General features: G+C 36.1%; 1 protein-coding gene across 3 annotated transcripts in view; it reads left to right on the top strand.

Annotated features, from left to right (window-relative positions):
* LOC150088897 (uncharacterized) overlaps nt 1–19,790 on the top strand; it is a 599,507-nt gene that overhangs the window by 29,474 nt on the left and 550,243 nt on the right. The window contains exon 2 of one of the 3 annotated variants that reach the window (XM_090369706.1): nt 9,774–9,922. The exons of the other annotated variants lie outside the window; for them this stretch is intronic. The gene's annotated coding sequence lies outside the window, so the exon portion shown is untranslated. The remainder of the gene's footprint in view (nt 1–9,773; nt 9,923–19,790) is intronic. 3 annotated transcript variants of the gene reach the window in all.

The raw sequence follows: 19,790 nt of genomic DNA, 5'->3' as shown, positions 1-19,790 counted from the left end.
TTGGTCACGCTTCTTGGGGGTGGGTATGTTGTGACAAAAGACATGGACCCGTAGGGGGTGAAGAAAACAACTTTCAGTATGGAAAGGAGTAGAAATTTATGTTCACTGTTCTCCACCTTTTCGCAGTCATGTTTTATAACTTATTTAAATTATTAGTGACAAACAAAAGCGCTTTTGAAATTTGATGAAACTGCCCGAAGCAGCCAATGAGAATTAATTAACGTAAACAGTTTTTATTTTCCTTTTTTCATGAAAGGAAATATGCTCTGGAGGTCGGGAAAAAAACCAAAACCTATAACGCTACAGGCCTACACCTAACATATCTGTTCTTTTTATTACATCTCTTAATATCTCACTTGTCTAAAGATGTCGTTTATGAGGTGCTATCCACAAACGATAACAGTTGGAAGATACTGCAACGGATACATTAATACTGGTGGAAGATTTGGTCACTTTGGGGTACCTAGTGCAATATCAAGTTTCCTCCTGATGTTAGCACTTCACATTCAACCCATAACTTATTACTGTTATTAATACGCGCCTTTAGATAGGTTTTGGCTATACTAAGTATGTGTGGCTTTGCGACATCTGGTGATGACTTATTACTGTATATTTCTTCTTATTATTATTTTTAATGTATTTTATTTATTTATTATTATTATTTTTTTTTTTTTTTGTATGTCTGTTGAAACAAAGTTGCAGTTTTTCTTGCCTTTCGACAGGGCGTATGTTTCTTTCTTTTCTGTTACTAATGTGACAAGATTCAAAATTGGTCAAAACTTGGTCCGTGAGCAGCATATGTTTATCGGAGAAATATGGATGGAATATTTTATCCATAATTTATGGATAAGGGTGTTATCTCTCGACAATGAAAAATCAAACGTCTTCTGTTTTAGGCTTACCTAAGCAATATTCAAAATTAAGGACGCCTATATTTCGAACTTTTCCATGTGGAACAACACAAATTCTAAATCTTCTTGAGAAAGGTTAGGACGCAAAATGAGAACTGATAAGAATATCTGGTATCTACTGGCCAGAAATAGTAATAGTATTTGCCATATACCGCAAGAAAGTCACAGGCTTTTGCTGCACTGCTGTAAAAAAAAAAAAAAAAAAAAAAAAACAGTGAAAAAAATTCCACCTTCATTCCTTTTACTAATTCCTCTCAGGGCGTTATAAATCTAAATCAGGTCACATCTGAGGTGCCTGGTTGCCAAATTCCTCGTATGGTCGTTCTTTTGCCGATCTCACCATTCGAGTTTGCCAGTCTTTGGACTCTATCAAGAAACTCAAGTCTTTTTTTTTCAGATGTGGTCTCCATACTTGAACACAGTATTCCAAATGTGGTCTTACAATTGTCTTATACAGAGGGATTATGGCGTCCCTATCTCTACAAGATAATGTTCGATAAATCTTCGGTAGGACACCATGGGCTTAACTGGCTGCCTGTTGACACTGTTCACGAAACTCCATATCTGCCCGTATTGTAATTCTCAAATCCCTTTTCCTCCTCCATTATTTTTAATTCAACTCCACCAGGTGTATAATTTATTTTGGGGTTGCTATTCCCCATAAGACCTTGCATTTTGCTGCATTAAAACATAGCTGCCACTTCTCTGACCATCTTGAAGTAAGTTAAAGTCATCCTGAAGGTATGACTCTACCAACCTTTACGTCGTCTGCATACTCGTTATTATACGGGGAGACCGAAAAGTCTGTATCCAAAGGTAACAGTATATTAAAATACAAACATATCTGGAATGCGGTTTTACTATTTCAAGATATAAAAGTTAGAAGAATCGATTAACTACATTCAGTTCGAATAATACCATGAATTGACAGTAAATGGTGTACTTTCTTACTATGGGTCCCGACATCAAAAATGTGTTTGTTCAACAATAAGTTATAATGTAATTTATAAAATCAATGTTAAAAAAATGTGTTTAAGAATTTAATGATTTTTTTTTAATTTGAGCCCGGGGTTCTGGAGCAGCGTGAAATCATAATGCTGGTCTCTTTACTGTTTTTAACTTTATTTATTTATTTATTAAGCAGAAAAAAAAGGCATAAGCCAATTTCGGTTATACGAAAGTTACCACACGGTTCATTAGAGAAATTTTCGCAATGGATTTTATATCCACCTTTTAGTATGTATATGTCACGGACAAGGTCAAAGTTTCAAGTATATTTAAAAAAAAAACAGGTTTCTTTGAGGTTCTCTGATTTATTCTGGCGTAATAATTAACAAAAGCGTTGAAGAAATGCGAAATGAAAGGTTAAGTAAGGGAAGAAAAAAATAATACCCTTCTTTCCATCGACAATGAATTGTTTCTGGTTCAAGGTTATTTATTATTATTAAAAGAAAAAGAGCCATGGACGAGAGTTAACATTCTTACACCCCCTTGCAAAAAATGATGTAAAGAATGTTAATTTGTGTAATGTTTGCGGTGATTTTAATCTCCTCACCTCCTCGGCAATTTGCCAGGGCAGCAGAACAAAGAAACTAGAAATTATGCGACCATACCAAAGCCTATAAGACAAACATTAACAACCAAACTATAGCGAATAATTTATATTACTACAATGTTTGCTATAACAGAAATTTATACTTCTGTCAAATGTGAAATTTTTTTTTCATAAAAAAAAGTAAATAAAGTTATCTAATTGGAGTATTTCTTTACCTAACAGTGGGATGGATAAAGCTGTTGTTGTGAAGTCCTATGGGATGATCAAAAAGTTAAAATTGCTCTCTTATGATCAAACCATCATAAGAGAGCAATCAAACAACAAGATAGCGTTTGGAAACAACAAAAATACTTAGTATGGCCTCCTGATTATCATTTATTTTTTCAATTTTATGATTCAGTTAAGCGTCACTGATTAATTATAAATATATATTGTTAGTATGATCCATCATCTTAAACTAATATTAAACCAAACTTAATTTAAAAATCTTGAACTAATCTTAATCTAAAAATCTTAAACTAATCTTAATCTAAAACTTAAACTAATATTAATCTAAAAATCTTAAACTAATCTTAATCTAAAATCTTAAACTAATCTTAATTTTCAAATCTTACGCTAATCTTAATTTAAAAATCTTAATCTAATCTTAAACTTAAACGTGATGCACAGTTCTCCTCCACCAGTAAGAAACAGGTTCCTATATCGATCATCCTTAGAACCTAGAATATTCGTGTGTCTTTCAATTTTGTTAATTTTCAACTGTAATATGGCATAAAACTCTCTCTTTCGTTTTTTTTCTCAATCAATCTTACACTTTTTTCATCCTTTTTTCTATTTCTCACATCAAACTAGTAGGTGAAACTTCCGAATGTTACAATTTTGTGTTTGTTAACTACACTGTAGAAACTCGACACTGGTTATTAGCTATATAGACCCTAACTGGCTTGCGTGCCGTCTCAAATGTTTGTCAAGTAATAATCTCGCAACCGACTTCTTGCTGAATGTATTTATTTAATTCGTTGTAGTATTTTTTAAATCGACGATTCCCAAAGTAGAACCTGCGGATCTTTAAAAGGCAACGACAAAAAAATGAAGCGAAGTAGAGCTCAGTTTTTGGCTGTAAACAAGAATTCTTGGAAATAACTCAAAATTGATTAAGCACAGCGATTGTGGAAATAAATATACATAAAAGAAAAAAATAATCATACAATAAATAAAATATATATCTATATTTTAGTTGTGCGTGTCGAATGCTCTCTTGTATATATTTTCTTCCGGGCCATTTCTTCCTTACCTTAATGCATTTATTGTTTTTCTTTTCGACTTCTTGCAAGCACGGTGACGTAACATCTCGAGTAATGTGTAAATAAATGTACTTTTCCTGATACGGTCAGTGCTTAATACCTTGGCCAAAAAGGTTGAGCCCTCTAGCGGCCATTAAACACATAGTAAATGCAGGTTCCCGACAAATAATCTTAAAAACAAGGAAGACTAAGCATTCTCCTTCCATTAACATTCCTTATAATAGTCTCCAAATTATCTTAAATTATGTAATTTCTCTAGAAGGCACGGAACAGGTGGAAGACCAGACATGAATAGTTTCACCACGGTCTCAAAGCATGTTATGCAAACGACAATTAGCATAACTTTGTTAAAGAAGGATGCTTTTTAACTCCCACGTCAGACGGAAGGCAACGAAAGAGGCGGAGGCGAAAGTTCTACGGATTCATGAGTCACAAAACGTGCATAAAGCCCATCCTGGAGTTCAATGCCGAATGTTGTCATCACAAGGCCAAACGAAAAACAACGGGCAGACACCTGACAGAGAAAAATACTCTATGCGGTGAACTCATTGGAAAGGTTGTTGGGTCATCTGGTTTCTTAAAAATAGACGTTTCTGAATGGTGAGATTAGCGAAGAAAAGCAGAAGTGTGGGTTGGCGCAGCATGACCAATAAACTGCGCTCACCCACACTCATTACGCATTTTATTGTATTTGGTTATCATTATTCTTGAAGTTTTGATTTCTATATAATTATTTAGTGTTTATATAGAACATTCAGTGGGTGGGTTAAAATAAGTGCCAACAAAGTTAAGGCCGTGAGTCATCAGTACATCGTGTCTGTAAATTGCAAGTATTCTAAGGCCAGTTTTTGGGATGAAAAATACAATTTCTAGGAGTAAAAGCAGGCAACTTGGCGTGCTTTTACTCTCAGAACTCGCCACGGTGAGAAAAAAAGAAGAAGTTATAATTCTCTTATGAAGACTGGATCCGAACTAAGGCACATGTGTTGCACATGGTATGGAAGAGAAGAAATTGAATCGGCAGTAATATAATAACCCAGTTTACATCATCAGCTGATTCGATCAAAGCAGTGACAAGTTTGAAGATCGCTATCTATTGTAGAAAATCTTCATCTTTCTCTTCACAAATAATAGAAATTCGAAACTCAAAAAACTTTCTAATTATTTACTTGTAAATTGACTGAAAATAGTTCAGAAATGCACTCGTAATGAAATTGGCGCCTCCGTAGCCAGGTGGAAAGGAGCAGCAGTGCGTAGCATACGCTTCTTGATTTAGACCGGGGTTCGAGCCCGTCACCACCAAATACGGAGGATGCGGAAAGGTCAGGGAATGACCACCGCATATCCCCGGAGCAATATGGCCTTAGTTGCTAATGCTCCTAAAAACCAAATAACAAACAACAAACAAACGTAACTGAAATGTAAGTTAAAAACCATCGTGTTTATAAATTGCTTTTTTTTTTTTTTTGTACACTTGGCAAGAGGAGTGAAAAAAATTCCATAAAAATGATTTCCATGGAAGTTTTCCAAACTTCGTATGGCAGTAGGAAATGAACCGAGATTTTTTCATGCGATATAAGAAACAAATGTCATTCATCTGTGACTTTTTGGGCTAAAGCTATTCAATTTACTAACAAATCAGGAACAAAACTGGGTTCCCCCCCCCTTTACTGGAAGGATTCTAAGAAAGCCTTTCCGGGCTGTTAATGGAACTATCGCTCCGTATTTGAGTATCGTCTCTCCCCCACCCCCGCAACATTTAATGATGCAACTTGGCCCCTTTAGGAAGCGAGAAGAGGGGAGATAATTTCCAATTTCCCGTCTGAGAGACCAACTTGGCAGAAAATCCATTACTTTCCAAACAACCTACCAATAAACATTCTTTCGGAAAGGGCAAAGCGTGGGTTTATACTGAAGCCCCGTAAATCCATAAGTGGTTGCTTGAAACTATGAAACGAACAAAGATAGAGAGAAAGACAGGCTACGAGTTTGTGGTTATTTGTTTCTATAAAACATTCCTCAGTCTCCGACAACAGGGTGATAAGTGATGTCACCTTTGTTAAACATTTCCGGTGGAGTTCCCTTGATTTTATTAAGAGTAAACACGGGAACGTCCACTTGGAATCAACCCTTTCCCTTTCCATCCACCCACGCAGCCGGAATCTCGTGACAGCTGACAGGCAATTACAGCCTGATTCGACTGACAGCTTACCTTTCTATCCATTGTTCTCCGGGTCCTAACTACGCTGATATTCCCTGTCTGATGAGCTACTATTCATATCCAATCATAACGACTCGGTCTAAATGCACAGCAAGGTACTTCTGATGAGGTGCTGAAAGAGTTGTAATGCTATAGTGAAAAGGGTAATCTATTTAATGTGACGAGAGAAATGGGCTATCAGAATTGGTAAATAACAGGCCTAAGAGAGGGCAAAGTCAGTGTCCTTCTGTAATTGAAAATCCGAAATATATAAGCATCATAAAATACCTATGTTTAATGAATTCAAAAAGGAAAAATACGAATGGATTTCAGCACACATTCTCTGAAAGACACGACAAAGAAAAAAGAAAGAAAAGAAGAAAAACAGCCCACACAAAAAAATAACCTACCAACCATTTGCGAGCTTATTCTGACTGTTGCATCACGTATTTTCCAGCTTATTTTTTGATGTTTCGCCACACATGTGGGGATGAGCAAATGGGAGTGCTATCTTTGTGACAATTCCTTCTTCGGTTTTTGCTTCCTTGCTTCTGGGAAATGTGTCAAGGTACCAGAAAAAAAATTGTCTGCATCCTAGATCCTCGAGTGCTATCAGTTCATTGTTTTCTAAAATATGAACAAAAGATGATATTTCTATACATTAAAAAAAATATAAGATCTGCAATTTATTCAGAATTGCTATCTGCATAGGCATTAACACTGGTTGGTTCATGTTAACCATAACTTTTTTTTATCATTAGGAAGTGAGTTTCACACACGTATGGCACTCAATAAACAAACCATTCAGTGACTAAAACAACACATTCATTAAGCTACGCGCATGCAAACACTACATATAAACGTAATAACCATTAGTTTAGTTAATAAGATAAAAATTTCAAAATATAAATTAAAACTGGTTCTGGCATTCGGTGGGGAAGCGAAAAATTAATCATATACAGTAGGTAACCAAAAATGTGCACACACGCTGAAATATAAAAAATTAATTACCGTATATTCGACATATAAACTGACCTTTGAAGAACTTAAAAATCGTCTAATATTTTAAGGTCGATTTATACTTCGAGTATAAAATTCTAAACTTGAATTAAAGGCACGTACTTAAAGATAGAGAGACGACAGCTAATACCAATATATTTACAATTTATTACATATATATATATATATTTTATTTAAATATACATTGTTGCTCGTCTTTTAAAACACAAGAATTTGTTCCTTTTCATGAGACGAAATAGTTAATGGAATTCGTAGGCAGTTATTTTTCGGGATTTACTTTTCAAGAACTCGAAAAGTAAAACCCGAACCCGCTTCCACATTTGAGCATAAGAGATAATATCGAAGCCTCCCGTATACGCATATAGCTTCAAAAAGAGAGAAATTTTGGTTTTATAGCCTTCTACATAACAGAGTACTATATACTTACCGCTTTCTCTGCAGTTTACTGTGTGTGTTATAAAGTGCCACAATGTAAACTAGGATCTATATTTCCGTAAGAAGTTTTATTGTAGTCTATACACCCTGTACATTATGCAATTTATGATTCTACCCAATTACTCATACCAAAGTAGCAACCATCTTCAGCGTCCTTACGCGAGTATCTATCAGCCCGACACAAATCGTTGCATACATGTATCCAAGAGCTAAAAAAGTAGCCAAACTCCCAGCCTCGGCCATTGAATCACTGGATCATCAAACCAGTCAAATAGTCATAGCAACCATTCTCGGTACAGATTTAGCATCATCTTTACAATAAACGTGATTGCACTGACTTACCATACTCCAAGACACTCTCCAGCTGCACATCATACGGTATCAGTACACATAATCTCCTTTTCCTGCTATGAGTGAGTGAAAATCGCTTCTGAGTCCACATTTAATTTCTCATTTTGGAACCCAGTTTCTATATTCTTTACTCGGGACCGCTATTTCAGCAGTATTATAACTCTTATACGTAGGTGTGCCATAAGGCCAGTACTAAGTCCACAATAAAACATACACACGGGCATAAAATAAACAAAATACACAAACACAAAATGTCAATAGTAATTCACTTGGAACTGTACACCACAATGTACGAATGCTTATTCTAGCGAACATCTAGTGGATGTTCACCATGAACCGGTTTTAAAACGGGTCATCATCTTGTTTTGCACTTTTAATAACTCAGTGATTGGGAGGTTATCTTCAAGGTGGCCCATAAGACAAAGCAGCATTCACCTCATCTCCGTGAGAGACCAGTTCTGTATTTGTACTGCATCACAACCATCAATTTAACTCACTTTCCCCCTGCTTTCTTTGTCTGTAAGTCAAGAAGACACACCTCAATTAGAGTTCATTCAGACCTATTCGTCTCTATATGTAGGCCTTTGTAATTTCGACACTCCCTTAATCAGAGAAAGAGAGAGAGAGAGAACTCCTGTAAGTTTTTGCATTGCAGAATTCGTCTGTACTGCAAAACCTTGCAAAAGAAGAAATAAAATATATACATTGAATCCACTGGTTTTAATATTATAGGTTAGCATGTCCAATAGTCACGTATGACCAGAGCCAACTCCTGGACACGTATGACCAGAGCCAACTCCAAAAGCTGACAACCAGAGAAATTTTAACCATAATTTTAACAGTATTCAAACGTTCAAGTCTAGTGGTCTTCATACCGCGTTTTTTTTTTTTTGTTTTTTTTTTGCCCCTTCAAGAATTTTCATACGATGATTTGAACCGCTTCAATTCGAAGTCAGAATTTTCTTGGGACCCTGAACTTCGAATTAATTCCGTTTTCCTTCATACTTTATTAATATTTTTTATTACTGTAATTAAAATATTGTCTTAATGGTATTTCATTTATTTTTTAGTTTTTGGTTTTTTTTTTTTTTGAAATCTGTACGTTATAAGGTAATCGAAAATATATTAAATTCACACAAACATTAAAATATGTTTATTAAGGTCATGAAAGTAATAAATAAAAATTAAATAATTTGCATATAAAAGAAAATAAACAAACAGTAAATAATTACGTATGAAAATAATAAATAAACAGTAATTATTTTATTGAAAATAATTTTTCTTTTAGTTTATTGCGTTGCAAATATTAGTACATGTAAATTTAAACTGCCGAACTGTTTACAAGTCGCAAGCTGTCATCAGGAGAAAGTTGGGAAATGCACATACAGATATTAAACCAGCACTATACCCTACAGTTGTGAGTCAATGCAAATGCAGGTACACTAGAGCCCCAAGGTAATAGGAACTCTGGAGCAATGCAACCACAGTTGGTGCGAGGCCCTAAAAATAAAGTTACCTGTAACTTTACTTTTAGGGCCTCGGAAAATAGGTGCGCCTGGGCTCCAGACTATCTAAATCCGGCTCTACAAACGACACGAGTATCGCACAGTTATTGGTGGGATCTGCGTCACTGTGCCGAGATTATTACTGTGGAGGTCATTATTGTACTAAGATATGTAAATACTCCTTGCTTATGAATATTCTCGTAAAATTAGTGGTAATGGGTTGGGTTGAGTTGTTAATAAGTGTTGGGCAACTAATGTCAATGTCACTAGGTATCAGTGTTAAGATATGAAAACAGAACTATTATTCACACACAGTGACGTAACTCTTTGCCAGGGAAGATCAGCACACGCATAAAACCAAAACATTAACAAAACATAAATCAATACATCATAACGTAAATCAATAAGCGACATATAAAAATAAAACACAAAATCAGCAAGTACAAGTAATAAATTTCTCATAATTTTGTTTAAATTCTGTTATGTTGACAGAGTTCACCACATAAAGTGGGAGAGCGTGCCAATATTTTCCGGCTCTATATCTGAAGGCTTGGAGGCCAACATTACTTTTTCACCTGGGGAAGTCCAGACGTATAGAAAGTCCTCTGGTAGTGCGTTTGACTGAAAACCTCAAGTTTCAGGTGAGATTTTAGAGTACGCAAATCCATCTAAAAGTTTTAAAAATTAAAATCATGCCACTCGTAAGACATTCATTTTTAAGTGAAGAATGGGTAGGTGCTTACGGTTTGTCAGAATAAGAACGTCTGTAAGAGAAGATGAAAAAAACATTTTTCATTGTTGGGTTACCAGACAGTAACCTCATTCACCCATGTATATCATGTCCATAAGTTGCGTGCATTCTCTTGTCGGTTTGCCTATTTTTCTGGACTAAAAACATGAGTTTCCGGGCGAAAAAAATGTGCTATCCTAACCTGAGATTTTGACTAATTCAGCCAATGAGTGAAATATGCCCGTACAAATTCCTGGCGTCATTGACTGGATTCGAACCGGGGCCTCTTCCATTCGGTGTGCGTGATGGTTAAAATCGGACTTCAGAGATAAAGGTCGGGGAGTAATAATTGGGTAATTATAATCTCATTACGCCCAGTTTTATGTTTTGTAGGTAAGGCCGTTGTTGACATGTCTTTTCAACACGTTTGATATTTTGGCGACAATTACAAGTCAGAATAATTAAGTGTTGTCAAGATCCTTTATAGAAAAAACTGAAATGAAAAATATAGGGACGGGTAGTGCCTGTCTATTGTTTTTCTCCCTAAAATGTAACGAACATTATCTCCTGATTTATTTCAACATAATTTGTCAAAATCCATTGAAGAATTTTACTTATGTTATCCTGGATGGCGTTACGATTGACAAAACAGCAGATTTTTAAATCATTAGCATACAGGAAATACAATAGTTGGAGTAGAGACTGTTGGTAAACATCATTGATAAACATGTTAACGAGCAACAGACCAGGAATAACCGTAGTGCATGACACTTGTAGAAATGATCCAAATTGACCAAGGTTCTTACACCTTGGTAAGCTGTCTTCTATCAAGCATATGGTGGTGCTGTTAAGACCCGGAGCAATTAATTTTAGGACAAGTTTCTTTCATGGGACTATATAAAAAGCTTTAGTAATTCAAAGTAGATAGCATCTACCGGCACACCTCGATCAACGTGCGAAATCTCGTAGGTGACATCAAAATAAGTTAGTTAAACAACAGGTTACCAGAAAAAATTAGTAATCGTCAGACGTATGACTATGTGATCAGCAAGAAGTTTCTGCTTCTCCAGGATCTTACAAGCTCAGGATGTGATGCAGATAGGATGATAATTCCTGATATGTAAATGAAATCTAAGTTTAGGAGAAGAATGATTAAAGAGAATTTCCAGTTACATGACCAGAGGCCGTTTTCCAAACATTTCATAAAACCATGTAGAGAGAAAAGACTATTGATTACGCACCATTCTTGAGGTCTGACAAAATGCTATTAAAAACGCCAATAAAATCTGAAGGAGCTACACCCATATTGCGAAGACGGTCCTCATCAGAGCATAAAAACAAGTTGGCAGATGCAAAAGCATGTAAAATGAGAAAAAGTGATTTCTGCATCGGAGGCTGCCGACTTTTTTGAATTATATCTTGGGTAGAGAATGCATTTTGACTGAAATAGAAATTGCCTAAAGAAGACTCAGAACACTTTGGGTTATTCTTTGCTATGAGAAGAATATTCCTCACGAGTTTCGTTCCAAAAGCTGTTCTCCGAGCAATATAGCCTGTTCGATGAAATTAGGTTTTGTACTCGCATTATTTCTGACGGATTACTTCTACATCGCTCCGAAGGTTTTCATTTGATATTATTTTCCACCTCTCTCTTGAGCCAGATCTTAAATTTTTGATTATTATAAGTTTCAGGAAAAGGAGGTCTCCTAGACACCGTAGATAAAACTTCGACAGCTGTTATGAACATTGTTCAGCATACCGGGTTGGTTGGTTGTTGTAAAGTGTTAGGCGTATCAACAATTAAAGCATATTGCACCGTATCTATTATATCTTTAAATTGCGTGTTCTTTGGTCGATATGCTGTTTGCTGGGCGAAAAACCCTAGTTTCGGAGAAAAAAATCATGCTACTCTCGCCTGAAACCAACTGACTCAGCCACTTTGTAAAAAAGGAGCTTAAAAATTCCATGCGTCTTTGACGAGATTCGAACTCAGGACTTTTCCAGCCGGTGACTAATTATACGAACTGTGCTACCCACGTGAGCTTAACATACCAGTTCGTGTCATCAGTGATCCTCTGGGGGCCTTTCTGAAGATAAAACTTAGTGTAAATCTATGAGCAGTAAAAGCAGTCCACTGATAAGAACTGCACATCTTATTTATGTGAACACTCCACAAGAATAATTTTAATACTGTTGTAAATTTATTTCAATATCCAATGTTTATTTATTAATCGGCTTAAATAATTTATAATATATTAGGAAAATTAAACTTACTAGCACTTTATCTGCTTTACTAATTGATTCAACGAATTTTGTACAAGTAAATAATTCGAAACTACCTGATCATTAATAGATTCGATTACGATTAGTGATAGGGTGTTTCTGCTTAATAAATTATTTGTATGGAGATAACTGAGAGAAAATAAGTTGAATATTTCGTAGAAGAATGCATTTTTGAAAGTGGGGCCATTTACCTGCAGCCAAAGCTATAGATCGTGCAGAATGTCTATCGCCAGTCACGTTTTTTTTTTCAACCCTATAGGGAAGGTCAAGGTTGTCAGCAGTACAAGGTCATTGTTTTTTATAGCGTAACTTCTTTAAGAGGCTGCCTTGTTAGCTTTAATTTAAATGAGATTCCATGAAGACCGAGGTTAAGTTTAAATAGCTCGGTGAATCTTTTAGATCTAACAAAGCTTAAAAAATTTCTGAAATTTATTTTGTTTTTTCTAAAATCAATCAGAAAAAATCATATTACTAAAAACCTATGGAGCTTAATATCAATTGTTACTATAAAGGTGGGAAGCCAACTCAAAAAAAATTTGACTTCTTTAACGGCATTATTTCTTTCGACTTGTCCTTAAGGCGTTCATAACATTATGACAATCCTCATCTTTGTTTTAGAATAATATATTATGTCTTACCTCTCAAGGTAACACAGTGGATATAACATCGTACTACACACACACAGGGTGGAAGACGCCTGGGTTCGAATCCCATTAATGATGCGAGGAATTTTTGTGGGCTTTTTTAACAACGTGGCAGAGTTATTCGGTTTCAGGCAAGGGCTGCATCCTGTTTTTTTCTACCACCCTCGTTCATTTTACACATTCTCTTCAAGGCCTTATATACCTCAATCAAGTTACGTTGGAAATGTCCTGTTACACAATATTCCTGGACACAATATTCCAATACCGTCTCACCATTATCTCATATAAAATCGCCTTTCTCACCATATCGGGTGGAAAGAATCCCGTCGATGAAGTAAGGAATTTTTATCGGCCTCTTTCACAGCGTGGCTGAGTTAGTCGGTCTCAGTCGAGGGCAGGATTTTCTCCCTGAAAGTCGGGTATTTCGTCCAGCAAACAGAAAATCGACTACAGAATACATGCAATTTATAAACAGTATATACGGAGTAACAGGGCCTTAGTCGCTGATGATCCTAACCCCCCCCCCCCCCCCCAAATTAATAAAATTACATCATTTTCCCTACACGCAAAGGTTCTATAAATTATGTACAGGTCACCTTTGCCACTTGTTTTCATATCTGACTGAATTATAATCCCTAACTCTTTTTTCGCCTGAATCACTTTGAACTCCTCTCCCCTTAGCTTATAAAATAGTTCTTAATTTTCTGTTCCTCACTGTTAAAACCTTACATTCAGAAGCTAATATTAAAGTTCACTTGCCATTTTCCCCCCCAGAACTTAACACGAATTACGAGCTACTCTCTGGAAAGGTTCGGCTTCGGTACCATGTGAAGGTGTACCGTGAGGCACAATGGAATCCCAATGGAAATTTGAATGGGAATCCCAAATGGAACATTGCAAAATTCATAATAGCCGTTTTATTACGTTTTAGCTTCCCAAAACAAGCTGCAGCATGATATTATTTTCAATAGCTGACAAGCAAAATCCAGATAAAGAAAACGGGGTTCTTTTCTAAAACGCAGACTAAACGATCCGAGAGAAAATAGGAACAAGCACAAGAGAAAGTGACTGATAAGCCATCCATCCTTATAAAACAGAGAGAGAGAGAGAGAGATTATGATGATACAAAATCAACAAATAGTTTATTTACATGTCAGTCAGTGTCGTACGTGCAGTTTTTAATGAATTTAGGAGACACCACATGCACGTGCTGAGCGAGTTATGATCATCTGTTTCCTGTTGCGTATTAAATATGTCACAACAAAACCTGACTTGCAGTACTAGAGACAGGCACCGCCGTCAGCAAGCCCACAGAGGCCAGTGCCCTGTAAAGAAAGACCGTCTTCTAATCAGACTAGCATTTTAGACTGTCGGAGGACACAGAAGCTGATAGCATATAGCATTACAAGTGCGAAGAAATCGCTCTAGGAAAGATGCGAATTGTTTTTTTCGCAGATACACAGTCCCTCTGAAATAGACAAACTTACCTTCATGATATGTTATTAAAACTGAAGTTAAACAGCCTTTCAAATCTTGGAAACTTTTCAACTTTCAAGTCCTAGCCATATAAGCGTACATAGATACTGTATATCTCTTGTTAAATAAAACTCTTTTTATTACTACCATCACTAATCCACATTATCTATTTTTAGGATCTCTTTTTTACACCGCCATCGTTCAATATTCTAACTAGCTCTTTCGATCGATTGCCCCATTCTAAAAGTATATATGTATTTACCGACGATTGTGCTGCTTCCATGCTAGGTTCGAAAGAAATCAGTTGTTCTGATGAGAACATTTATAGATCCTATAAATAGGGCAAGCGGAGTCAAGAGGACACCACATCACGTAACCTACAGAAATCCGTGCAGAGACATAAAATTGCCTATTGTTAGCAAATGGGAAAGGTGGAGGCTACACCCACAAAGGACGACGAAGTAAAAGCTAGAGGGTGAGTTCACCTTCCGAGAGTGCTAAGTGTAAACAGATATTAACTTCATACATTTTTCTGGTCTGATGACAACAAAGAGACAATAACAATTATATATATAATTTGCATCGTACTAGTTTCCATTGTCTTGGATAGGCGAGAAAACTATAATTATACTATATTCCTCTAGTTTTGCAGTCAAGTTCAGCGAGGTGAAGCACCCTTTCAAGAAGGTACTGAAGAGTACATTTCAGTGGGCAATGCTATAGTCCAGAAATATGGAGTAACTTCTCGGGCAATGCAAATCCCGAAAACCAGTTATGAACAGGAAATGAATTACATTAATCATTATTTTTGAGATTAAAATCAGATGATCATATCTATTCAATAAGAGGAAAGAATTGTCCAAATGACAAAGGGGAGAAAGAGAGTATTTTACTTCTTTGCTATTGGTGAACACCGCAATTACGCAGCAGTGCAGTGATGTAAAAACTAAACACAACGATCTCACACCAATATAAAAGACGTGAATTCAAATCCCTTCGATGACGAGAGGAAGTTTTATGAATTTTCTTCACAACTCGGATTTTTCGTCTAGTCTGCTAGACGAAAAAAAAAAAACAGATTTTTCATGAAATCTATTTAGCACTTTTAGAAAGCTTTGTCAGGCCATTACAAATTTCATTAAAATCAGATTTACAAATATAAATACGGTTTTTTTTTTTTTTTTTTTTTGTTTCCATACATAGCTTTATCCAGATGTATACTACATACTGTAATTAGCCAAGAATCTGTAGATGTTTGTGGCAGTTCGCTGATTGGAGAAATAAATGATGTACGGTGCTTATTATTGTTGTTGAGTCAAGTCGCTAATGTGCCTAACACCCAACAATAACTTCATTTTTTGTTATTAATTTACTAAATATATAATTAAGGAATTATTACTATTAGTTTATTGTAGTAATTAGAGAAGATCCATGAAATACACGTTGTATTTCGATTTTATTAAAATCCAAAAGGAAATAAGAAAAGTGCTGAAACATTACAAAAATTTCAAATGTTATTTTTAGATATTATTAGTTAATTAATTAATTGGTGAAAAGTCGGTTACTTTCCTTTCACTTCTATTTAATCGCAGAAAACGGAAAATTCAATGAATTTAACATGATTCGAACTCAAGTATTTTACAGCCGTTGTGGGAAGAACGGCGATTCCACTAACTGTGCTACTCTTGATGATATAGGTTTAAGGAGAAAAAAATTGAATAACGAACGCGTCTGAGTGATGTAATGCGTAATTACCTAACTTTTTATGGATCTGCCCTCATACGAGAAATTATAATTTCCACGTCCAATGTCTCCAGGTATGTAATGAATTATGTAGTGAATTACGTAGGAGGACCAGAATATAGCAAAAACAGCAAGTGTCCATTCTGCCAGATGTCAAAAATTGCGGGGAGTGTTTTCGAGGTGCACATTGGGCCCGTTTATACAAGTGGAGCAACATTTGGAATGTACAAGTTATCTGTAAACTGTTTCCGATGAGGAGCATCCCTCTTCTGCAGTGTATCCATCTGCGAATGGGATTTTCCAACAATATAATGCACTATGTTACAAGTCCAGAATTGTACAGAACTGATTCCAGCAATGTGACAATGCATTCAGCCTCCACAGTCATTGGATCTCAATCCACTTGAGTACCTATGCGACGAGATGAAATGACCCTTAGGACTAGAAATCCGCAACTATCCAATATTCGACAACTGTGAAAAGCAACTCAGTCAACATGGACTAGCATCCCTGTGGCATACTTTAGGCAGCTAATGACGTAGCCCATTGGTCAGGAACGAGAGTGCATAGTACGCGTTCCTTGAGTGGACCGGGGTTCAAGCCCGTGACTGATAAATATTTTGTATTGACGATTTATTGTAAACTCTACTAACTTGGTTGTCGTGCCGGAGTATAAACAGAATTTTTTTTTTTTTTTTTTAATCAGAACCTACTCGCTATATGTAAGTGTACCTAATAAAGGGACAACTCAGTGTATGATATTATAATTTAAAACATTTTGATCTGCATAAAGAATAGAGAAAAACACTAGAATTATATTTTTACATTCTCTAGTCTTCATTTCAAACCAATGGAGCAAGTATGCATATACTTTCTCCCTTTCTGTTTATTACTTGATTGTGTTTTTAAATCTTGTTTTGGATGCCAGTAGGTGACGTTAGCATTTTTTTTTTTTTTTCCCTTCGCGTGCACGTGTCTCCTAATAACAAGTCTCGTGTAACATGCCACAAACTAGATAAACTGTTATACCCGAACAGTTGGCCGCATTAACATTGCTGGCCGTGACCCAATAAGTGCGGATTTACAAGTTCTAATATTAAGGAGACTTTTATAGTCTTCAAGTAGAGGTTGGCAGACAGTTTAACTATTGCTGCACGTAACAGATGACTCAGGACACCAATTTCGTTTGCAGAGTAATAAAACTTCCCTATTATTATCCCTGAATTCTTTCCCTGTTATTTCTCCCCCAAGGAAAAATTCGAAGGTGCAAGTTTTTAAGGTAGGAACATGCGTGGAACTTGTAATCCCGCTAGCATATTAGTTGACGCTTTGTTTTCAAAGAATTCTAATTTCTATATAATTACGTTTTTATTAGAATATATTATTTATTTTTCCAAGTTCATCTTCTCCTAACAGTCTCTACTGCTGCTCAAGGAGCTTTCCCCATCTCCTGTAGCACCAAAAATGGCGAAACTGATATTATGTTAAACGATTCCATTTTGCATGATGTAATGACCATCCTGCGGTCCACCAATTCCAATCGCCTGTTTAGAGCTGAATGAAGGCGCTTGTCATCGTACTACAGTGTAGTATCACAGGCTATAAATAATTCTAACGATCAGATGAAGTGACAGCAAATTTCGAAGGTCTAGGGTGGCCTAAAACACCAAATGATCTTGCAAATGATTAAAAAATATAGTAGTCTACTGACCAAAGGGAGTCGTTGAACTACATAGATTATGGTGTGTGTGTGCATACAGTCAATCTGGAAGATACGAAGGGAGGGTGAGGGATTTTTTTTAGAAAAAAGAACAATCTAAACCAAAATGCATTTTCCCTCACAAAACAGATGAACATAATACATTTTGTGGGGAAGTTTTGCTTGATGATGTTTTCGCATCCATCGAGTTGGGCAGGAAAGCCACATTTGCTTTATGATTCGTGCTTGTACATCATTAGTGGCTGCTCCACTGATAAGCACTGCAGAACCATACTTAACAATCGTATCGAGTTACTTCGGCTGCTCCGCAAATGGCAGGGGCCTTTCGTAACATTTCTTTTATCTCCAGACAGAGTAACTGACCTATACGAACAATTAGGTATTTTTCTAAGCCTAACAGTTCGCAGTATTATTTCTCCCTTAATTGATCTAAATAGACAGTTGGAATGCGCCAGCGGATAATGGGATCGGATATCAACAGGGCTTCAACCTCGAAATTATCCAGTGATCAGTAAAAGAAACCTTCGAACGGTATATTTTAAATCTGGTTGTGGCCTTTTTTTAAGGCCCCCCCCCCCTTCTCGGTGCTGGCATAATTTATCACAGAACGGGTAGCCATTCATTTTCATAGGAGATAAGCCGAACGGTTAGATCTACTTACAATTACTTTTATGTGGCAAGATGGATGCTCCAAGGATGTCATATTACTAATCGAAATACAGAAAGCAATTGAACCATGAAGCGCAGCGAACTTCCAAAGCATAAAGCAAATAACGGAATCGTCGAACATAATATGCAGAACCGAGATTCTGAGGAGATTGGCAAACAAAGAAAGGAAAACAGGAGAAATAACAAATACTCTATATATTATTCTTTATTTATTTGAAAGAAAGAAAGAACAATGCATAAGACAAAAAGAAACAAAAACAAAAATGATAAATATATATAGAAAGAGGGAGAGAGCGATTCCATCATATTTTGATTTTCTTGTGCAGCACAACAATCAGTTAGAAATGATGTTGCAAATGACAATAACTGCAGTTGGGTGACTGTTTCTATTGTTTTATCTACTGGAAATAATGACAAGACTCAATTAATCTTAATGACCATGTCTATAAAAGCTATTGGAGGAACTAGAGTTCAGATCACTAAGAGTCACTGAGGGCCAAGCAGAGAATGAACTTTATTCAGTCGCAGAAAATGTCAAAAAAAAAACAAAACATAAATCACAACAGATATGTCAGAATCTCAGCTATGGAAGAGCAAAATCTCAGCTTAAAATCTTAGAATCTCGGCTAGCGAAGAGCAAAAGCAAAGAACTTTTATATAATGCAATAATATGAAATTTCACATACCCATTGAAAATAATCAAAATCAGTTACTGATTAAGTTAATAACTGCACCGAAAAATACTAGGGGAGGGGATTCAAAGAAAAGATTTGTATTCACCCAGAAGTAATTGTGACAGAAGGTTGAAACAAACCATGTATTACACGTTTTCAACATTTTCTGTCACCAGACAAAACATTTTTAAGACACACATTTGTCACCTCCCAATACACTTCCACAGGCCAGTTTTGTAGAAGTTTTCTGATTGTCCTTCAAACCACTACTCGGCAGCAGAAATCACCTCATCATCATCATCAGCAGCAACAGCATCGCCATTCCACGAAGAAAGGACTTCTGGGCAGGAAAGAGGAAGCAAAATTCAAGGGTGTAGATTCATCCTCGAATTTTTATCGTTGAATGCAGCAATATTTCAGTTTATCCTGGCATATCGACAACATTTCATGCGCACATTGTCTGGGAACCCATCTGGCAGACACTTTACTTGTATGCAACTGTTGATGGATGATGTTTTCCACAGACCTTACACTAGTTTGGAGCTCTGCAGGTAGTTTTTTTTTACTCTA

The sequence above is a fragment of the Mastigoproctus giganteus genome, chromosome 3, assembly GCF_048544385.1.
Source record: "Mastigoproctus giganteus isolate SK-2022 chromosome 3, ASM4854438v1, whole genome shotgun sequence".
Classification (NCBI taxonomy): domain Eukaryota; kingdom Metazoa; phylum Arthropoda; class Arachnida; order Uropygi; family Thelyphonidae; genus Mastigoproctus; species Mastigoproctus giganteus.
This window is presented reverse-complemented; position numbering and strand designations above follow the sequence as displayed.